Source organism: Primulina huaijiensis, chromosome 11 (genome assembly GCF_012295235.1).
Source record: "Primulina huaijiensis isolate GDHJ02 chromosome 11, ASM1229523v2, whole genome shotgun sequence".
Taxonomy (NCBI): domain Eukaryota; kingdom Viridiplantae; phylum Streptophyta; class Magnoliopsida; order Lamiales; family Gesneriaceae; genus Primulina; species Primulina huaijiensis.
Genome location: NC_133316.1, coordinates 9,870,420 through 9,879,025, shown reverse-complemented (window position 1 = coordinate 9,879,025; position 8,606 = coordinate 9,870,420). Strand labels below are relative to the sequence as shown.

The 8,606-nt window shown below is 42.5% G+C and overlaps 1 non-coding gene across 1 annotated transcript; it reads left to right on the top strand.

The window, feature by feature from the left end:
- Positions 1-7,691: 7,691 nt before the first annotated feature.
- TRNAR-UCU (transfer RNA arginine (anticodon UCU)) lies at positions 7,692-7,763 on the top strand. Its single transcript has one exon. It is a non-coding gene; the product is annotated as a tRNA-Arg (tRNA).
- Positions 7,764-8,606: the final 843 nt, after the last annotated feature.

Below are 8,606 nucleotides of genomic sequence, written 5' to 3'. Positions count from 1 at the left end.
ATGGTGGATTGGTCGGGGACGACCCATCAATCCCTATCTTAAGGGACTATTAGTTGAGAGGCTCAGACGGGAACTCAGACCTAAAGAACTAAGGCTGATCCCCGATGAGTTGGTGTTTGATGGAGAACGGGAAATCCTGGAACGCACGTTGATCTATAATTGGGTCAAGCAGTGGCTCAAGTGGAATACCTGGTACTTCACCATAGCATGTAAGCCGGACCCGAGTTTCGCCGAATTATTCACAGCGCCTATTTGTGCCACAACCTGGAAGAGGTCATTTTACCAATTCGTGTTGTATGGCCTTGTATGGAAGTGCTATGATATAGGTGCGGGACCCTGGTCACATCACAGGGTTATTGTCCTCCCTATATGTTGGATGAGAAAACTGTGATCCAAATTGATAGGTGGATCTTGTGAGGAAGAGGTGGGACTGATTTCATCATGTCTCCTGTGGCTGACCAAACCCAGGAGGAAAAGGTGACTGGCACATAAGAATTGTTGTGCACCTGAGCTTAGACAGGAGAAAAGGGGTTTCAAAGCCCTTACGTTATAGGGGTAGCGGCATATCGTACTAGATCTGTAACCTATAGCATCATTAATAGAGCTAGCGGCAAATGCTTTAGCACTCGTGCTTTCATTATGGATTAACTAGCACGAGTAGTGGCTCCAGTAGCTTATCTGGGGTACCTCCTGTAGTGGGGGAGGCAAAGCACCAGTGGTAGCATCAGTACCGGCATAACCTTTTTTTATATAGACGGCCTATATCCAATCACCCCGACTAGTCAATATGCCTTGGGGGAAGCTTACTTTAAAGAATTAGACAAAATATAAAATTAGAAAGAGCCAGCGAGCGATTCAGTTTCCGTTTTTAGTAGCTTTCTCTTTGTAATGCCTTTCTTCGCCCCTTGTGGGGAGGTCGGTAAAGTATAAAGTAAAGAAGGATGTCAGCTCCTCTTTTCTTTTCCAGGTTAGGTAGTATGTGCTTTTGCTGTTCTCGAGCATTTTCTATAAATAGCCATTCTCTTACGTAAGCTTCTGGTAAGGAGAATACAAATATATAGATAGGTACGGGCCCATAAGGTAAGGCAGTCTGTAAGGCTAGCCTTATGGGGAGGGAGTTATTCATATGACAATCCGAGGTACTCTCTCGGATTACCTGAGTGAGTGCCTTTCTTAAGAATATTTTTCCACTTTAGGAGTCTTTTTTGTTCCTGCAGTTACTTTGGCTCTCCCTTCCATGGGAGCGGGTTCGAGCTCTGCTCCATCCATTGCAGCTTCCGTAATTCCTTATCATTGCGAGAAAGTTCCAATTCCCCGTCCCAGTACTAGACCCGGTAGTTGTAGTTTATCTACAGCAGTCCTTTTCACTTGAAGGTCTTTTAAAAGGACAAATGAAAAAACCATCAGGTAGGTTTGAAAGTCTTCCAATTGGAGTTCTTTTTTATTGCCCCTACAAATCGAATAGTAGCAAGCCTTGCTCCCAGGTAATCTCTTCCAGTTCCTTTGCAGGCGGTTTTAGCAACTATTGATCCAGTTTTATTGTCAGTCCCCAGTGATCCAATTGAAGAAATAAGGTCTTGTCCCGACCAGTTTCCGTATTCAAAGTGTATAGGGGTATTTACTAGTTACATTGCTAGTATTGGCATTGCTTCTCTCTTCCCTTGAGATAGAAACTTTAGTGCAAGGAATCCTGTGCTAAAGACAGTGAGTTGTGCTTTAGCTATTCCATTCTCCCCTTCCAGACAGAAAGAGTTCTGAGTCGTGCATTTCGAGTGCTTCCCGATACGAGCTTTCCGGGCGCAGGTGGAGAATCATCCAGACTCAACATACCAATGAAGAATCTATAGTGCCTCTGCTTCAAGCGCTCAGGAAGCAATTGGGGTAGTATTTTAACCGCAAACGAGATTGAGGTGATGAAGTCTGCTTAAACTTTACTTGGTTGAAGGTCATTTTATTTCCTTACGCTAGGCTACGCTTTTCCCTAGGGCTTTCACTTCTCTTCTCGTCTTCAAGCACGAGGAGAATAGAATAATGGAACCTGGGATTAGTAGTTGACTCCATTCCGGGGTTAGCTTTGGAGATGTTGAAGGAAGAAAGTGATGCTATTACAGCTGTTCTTGGAAGAGAAGTAGAACTACAAGATTCTTTTTCCCGGCAAAGTACTAAGAAAAGCAACGCGAGAGAGACTGAGCGATAATGGAATGATCATCCATGGAGCCAATGTAAAGCCGCGTGCGAAAACTTCATTTGGCGCTGTTTAAAATGAAGATCTCGAGTTAGGCGCTTGAGATACGACTTTATCTAAGACCTGTATGGTCTCGGTCTTTCCTTTTATTTTACTCTAGCTCTCTAGCTTTCACTCTATTCACTCGTTCTATTCAAAATGAAAACTCACTACAGCTCGCACGTTCGTGTAGGGTCTTCCCTCGGGGACAGTCTTATTTTTTGGTTTGGAGCCTCCCTTCTCCTTTCAAAAAAGCCTGATCCACAACCATAACAACTTATCAGAGAGCCAGAAAGGAACCTTCCCTGAGGGGAGCATCGAACCTCTCTCATTCTCGTTTCAGGATGGACTCATGTGAAGGGGGAGTTATGGCCTGGAAAGGAGTAAGATAGGAGCGTCAGTTGAGAGGGGTCGCATTTAGGAGTGATTCTTCTCTCTAAAGAAAAGAAGGCTACTTCGCTCTGCTGGATGTGGATGCGTCGGATCCCGTACATCTAGTGCAGTGGAACTCACCTATTTCTGTTGACTGCTAGACCCGATTTTCTCTTTCAAAGAACTTCGTAGCTTGTTAGGCCATCGGTAGAGGACTATACCCTCGTGCTTTTTGTTTCAGGACGAATCTAGGGCTAGGGCGTCATTCTAGCTCTTGCTCGCGCATTTGGTACTTATGGAGGGACTTGCTTTGCTTGCTTCCTCCCCCTGTGAGAACCGCCTACCGTTTGCGTTGATTTCACGTGTCTGTTCTATTCAAATAATCATTTTTTGGTCAAAAATGTCCTTCCTTTTCTGTAAGCGCTCGAGCTATGGGGAGATACCGTCTGTGATCCCGTATCCAAGCAGCAGCTACAACTTCTGGCCATCGTGTTACCTCCTGCGAGAAACCTAGTGAATGTCAACTGCTCGATTTCTATCTGACCTATACAAGATTTTTCGGAATTGAACACCTTTATCTGACGCGATGAGACTTCTGGGGCCCTCTCTATTCCAATTGTCAATCCTGCCTACCTCCAACTGCAGGAGCTGCTGTCGCTATTTGTTGTTCCTTTCCACAGGAAGCTTCTAAGTTATCTTCTCATATCAACTTCTTTAATGATATGATGGGGCTGTTCAACCATCTTTTAGAATCTTCTTAGAGTACTCTCCTTGATCTGCATTCTATGTTCCGCAGTAACCATTCTTTGATAGTACTTAACAGCAAACTAAGCTATCTCTTCATGTTTTTCATGGAGGTTACCCCTTTTTTCATCTTTCAAAACTCTCATACTATTTTTTGCCTTCCCCTTACTAGATCAAATAGAGCATAGACGCATAAAAATCTTTTGTGTTAACATCACTAACCGAGATCCATAGGGCTCTCGAACTCAGTCTCTAGAGAAGGCTGGCTTGGATTTATTTCCTGTATGGTTGATCATCCGAAAAGGCCAAATAAGCATGATTGGCTTTCAAAGTTTTATCTTTGCCTACAAAATCATTCTTCCTTCAGAGGGTCTTCTTGCAGAAGATCTTGAATCTTCACCAGTTCCTCTCTGCTCTCTCTTACTTTGTCCTTGATGTTTCAAAATTCTTTCTTACTCGAGGAGAAGAAGGGCCGCTTTTCTTGTAACGAATCTATTCCATTGAATTTGTCCGGGGCAAGGAGTGCTATCGCACGTGCCTGGAAAGGGATTGACTTGGTTGGTTCACTAACAGTCTCGCTCGCTTATCACCCGCTGGCGGATCGTCCGCTCTTCCCTTTCCCTCTGGATTGTGGGTCATCCTTCATGGAGATCGCTCCCTCGCTCGTGTACTTGAGCCCGCTCTATTCGATACTGCTTTCTTTACTAGACTTGTGTCCCGTTGCATATGGACTCGACTCGCACTAGTGACGTTGTGCTATGCACATATCCGAAAGCAGTGATAGCTTTCTAAGCCCTTGGATGTAGTTTCTTTCCTTGGGTTTTCGTCCTTCTCCGGGGATTTTTTTACATCTCGTAAGCCGGCTAGATTCAATACAGCGGGTGAGGAAAATCCAGCAAGCTTAGACAAGCTAGAAAGTAAGGAAGCAAGCTCAATTTGAGTTCTTCGCTCTTAGACTAAAAAATAAAGCGCATGAACTACCCTTATTGACCTAAAAGGTCAGCCCAGTCAGTGCAGTCTCGATCTTTATGATTCAAATTCTCTTTGCGAGCTAGCCCGGTACTCCATAAACCAGCTCTTCTCAGAACCCGGGGGTAGTGAGAGGACTAACCCTAAAAAAGGGAGAGAGATTCAACAGCTAAAGAAAGCTAGCAGAATTGGCTTGAATGAATATCCCCTTCTTTTCTTCCTAGGACTAAGATGTTGGACTTGAATACTATTGTATGCACAAGCACCTGCCAACCTGAGTTGAGTAGTGGACTAAGCTTGGGCTTCCACGGGGAAGCGTTTTGGAAACGTTGGAACTCTTCTTTTGTAAAAAACAAGAAGCATTTTAGGTGACATTTCTTACATACTACAACAAAGAAGACCACTTCCTGGTAGTAAGGGGTTCTCAAGCGTTTACCAACTGATGGTACGTTTGATCAACTGAAAACTCAAGATCGATTAGTTGGCGAGCAAAAAACATATTGTTTCGACTTGAAGTCCGCCACGGATAGTTGGCCTTTGGTACTCCTGTTCGAGATAATGTGTTATCTGTTCGATCGGTCGTTCGCCTCTAGTGTGGTGAATTCCGCACTAGCTTGGAACATCTTCGAGATCCCCTTTGTAAAGAGGAAGTTCTCTCAAATTTCTTTTGTGGCTGGACAACCGCTTGGATACTACGCTTCTTTGCCTTTATTTAGAACAGGTTTGGCTTTGCATTCATCTAGGCTGTGGCCTCTCATGTGACAGAAGGATTTAGATTGGGGGATTCTCGTAAATGATTCGTTGCCAGCGCAAAAATTTTCCCATCCCCAGCCAAATACGATTGGGCATATCCTTCAAGCAAGAGATCAACCAATACGCATACTAACGCAACACTAGGGTGGTCGTAGATCAGCTGATTGGGGCGTCCATTGGTGGAACTCAGCCGGAACCTAAATACTGTGGCCCGAAGAATTACTACGTCATTTGGTCTAGTTTAGTGATAGAGGTGGGTCAGCTTGGTTCGCTCAGGCTCTAATGCCGGCGATGAAGCAAACAAATAGGGTGTGAGAACATTCAGACCTCTCTGAGACTAAGAGGGGCTGGTTACAGGAGGTATTCCTGTAAGCCTTGTAACATTAACCCAAAAACCAATCGTCACTGGTTTCGGCACATTCTTTTCGCCCTCTCTCCAGGAAAAAAAAACCTATGCCTTTCTCAGTCTGGTTAGGCTTTCCGGAAGGTTTTCTGGTNGAACATTCGGACATACATTGTAGGCTCTCCTACAACTATTAGTTGGACTGGGAAAGAAAGACTCACATTCCCGGATAACCAGACAGTCTCGGAAGATATAACCATGCAATTCGAACGAAGTTTTCTCGGAAACGAAACTGACTTTGCATCTTGGATGACAGGGCCCCGTGCATGGTGCCAGCGGGCAGCACCCAACGGAGCTTTAGTATTATATTAGTAGCAGGGCCGTCAAAAGCAAGGGATAAAGAAAGGCTGCGCTGATGACGATGCTATCATAAGAGAGGACCAGACAGTTCCCGGTTCCCAAAACAATAACAGATTTATTGACTGAGTTCTCGGATGTCAAGCCACCGCAACTACCGAGAGCTCTTCATCCCCGAAGGACTATTGATCACCAAATTGAGTTGGTTCCGGGTGCACGGCCTCGGCTAAAGCACCTTACCGGATGGCCCCCGCCAACTGCTTATCTCTCTCCCTCGCATTCAATTCATGACCTAACGACTATCCCTGTTTCGGGGAGGGAATCACTTGCTGGATCAAACCTATCCGGAGAAAAAAAAGTGATGAAAGACCCTCTTTTATGCTTGTTCATGTTGTGATTGTAGCTTCTTTGTCTTTGCGATCGCATTAACATGGCGCTGTCTTCTGTTTGATCCTCTCGAGTCGAGCCCAAAAGATCTCATTCTGGATTGGACTGCTTCATCAGCATTTTGAACATGGAATATCCTCTTCTGAGGTAGCAGAAAGGCGAGAAAGACTAATCTTTGAATTCCGCTTGAAAACGAGTCCCGTCCTTACTTTTCTAAGAAGTTACTATACCCTCGGGCAAGCATAAGATAAGATTTGTATGAAAGAGATTTCGTTTCACCCTTTGACTCTGTTTACTCTGAAGCTTGATTTCACACTGACAGGTTTGAAGGAAATTTCATTCACTAACCCTTTCTTACTCCCACTACTTCATCACCTGCGACAGCAGGGACGGATATCCCTTATAGCCTTTGAAAGCTGTACAATGAGAATTCTTTATATAAAAGGAAGAGTTTCGATGCCATCCTCATTTTCGATAGCATCCGAGTCTCATTGATCCGATCGGAAAGGCATAAGTCCCACATCGGATGATAGTTCATCTGCAGCCTCTTCTAGTCCGAAAGTGCCACATCTGAGAACAACCTATGAATGTGCTAGCAAGGAAGCTAGCCTCATGTGCGTGGGTCTATCAAGATAGTTAAAGGGTCTTTCGGTTTTATTCATATTCCGATTAAAAACTTTATTTCTTCAAATTCAAAGGATTTAATCCTTTACCTCTCAAATGAGCAATTCGAGAAAAAAAACTACACATTCTCGTGATTTCTATCCCCGAGTCACTTATAAATTTCAAAGTTGGATTATGAAATTGCGAAACAGAATTTGAATTGGATCAAGACTTCCAATTTTTTAAGTATGAGTAAAGGATCCATGGGTGAAGATAGAAAGTCAATTTCTAATCGTAACTAACTTCGATTTTCTTTGAAAAGAAAGAAATTGAAGCAAAATAGCTATTCAACGACGACTTTGGTTTACTAGAGACATCGACATATTGTTTTAGCTCGTTGGAAACAAAACCCTTTTCCTTAGGATCCTCTCAAATAGAAATAGAGAACGAAGTAACTAGAAAGATTGTTAAAATGACCTTCTTCTAGAAGGATCATCTAGAAAGCGATTCGTTTTGTTTATATTTAAACAAAAAAGCTGACAGGGTAGAATTTTGTTCATTTTGAACACATCTTAGATCTACGAATTGACTCATCTTCCATAAAGGAGCCGAATGAAACCAAAGTATCATGTTCGGTTTTGAATTAGAGACCTGAATCGACGTCGACTATAACCCCTAGCCTTCCAAGCTAACGATGCAGGTTCGATTCCTGCTACCCGCTTATTTCCCTTTATTCTAAATATTCTAATAGAATTCTATTCTAGAATATGTATTCTAGAATATATATATAATATAGTAATAATTATAGTAATAATTCGGATTAATTATTCGTTGAATATAGAATTCAAAAAATTATCTCATATACAATCCGATCTTGTTTGTTTTCACTTCAAACAAGAGGTAAAAAAAAGCAAAATACAAAAAAAATCGGAATGAATAGCGTCCATTGTCTAATGGATAGGACAGAGGTCTTCTAAACCTTTGGTATAGGTTCAAATCCTATTGGACGCAAGTTATTTCCATCTATTTTTGATTTCGATAGCAAGAAATACTTTTTACAGATTTTCAGAGAAAAGTGAGCAATTTCCTTATGCCTGTTCCTGAAGTAGAAACCGGTCCCTATGTTCCTGAATAGCTTCTTTCAAAAGGGCTTCTGCTTCCTCAGTAAATGTCTTAGTAGAAGATATTATTTCTTGGAACTGAGGTTTATTTGTTTTTAAGTACGTACGTAATTCAACAAGAAATTTCCTTACCTGCCCAATTTCTAATGAATCAAGAAAACCATTTGTTCCGGTATAAATCGTCATTATCTGTTCTTCTACCGTGAGAGGGGCTGATTGGGATTGTTTAAGCAATTCGCGTAATCGTTGACCTCTTGCCAATTGATTCTGAGTAGCTTTATCAAGATCTGAAGCAAATTGTGCAAAGGCTTCTAGTTCTGCAAATTGTGCGAGTTCCCATTTTCATTTACCAGTTACTTGTTTCATGGCTTTAATTTGAGCTACAGACCCTACTCTGGAAACGGAGATACCCAGATTAATAGCAGGTCTTACTCCAGCATTGAATAGATCGCCGGATAAGAATATTTGCCCATCAGTAATGGAAATTACATTAGTAGGAATATAAGACGAAACATCCCCCGATTGAGTTTCAACTATTGGTAAGGCGGTCATACTTCCTTCACCTAAACTAGAACTTGATTTAGCGGCTCTTTCCAAAAGACGTTCATGCAAATAAAAAACATCCCATGGATAAGCTTCACGACCAGGTGGTCTTCGTAATAGAAGAGACATTTGTCGATAAGCTTGGGCTTGTTTGGAGAGATCATCATAAATGATTAAAGTGTGTTTTTCA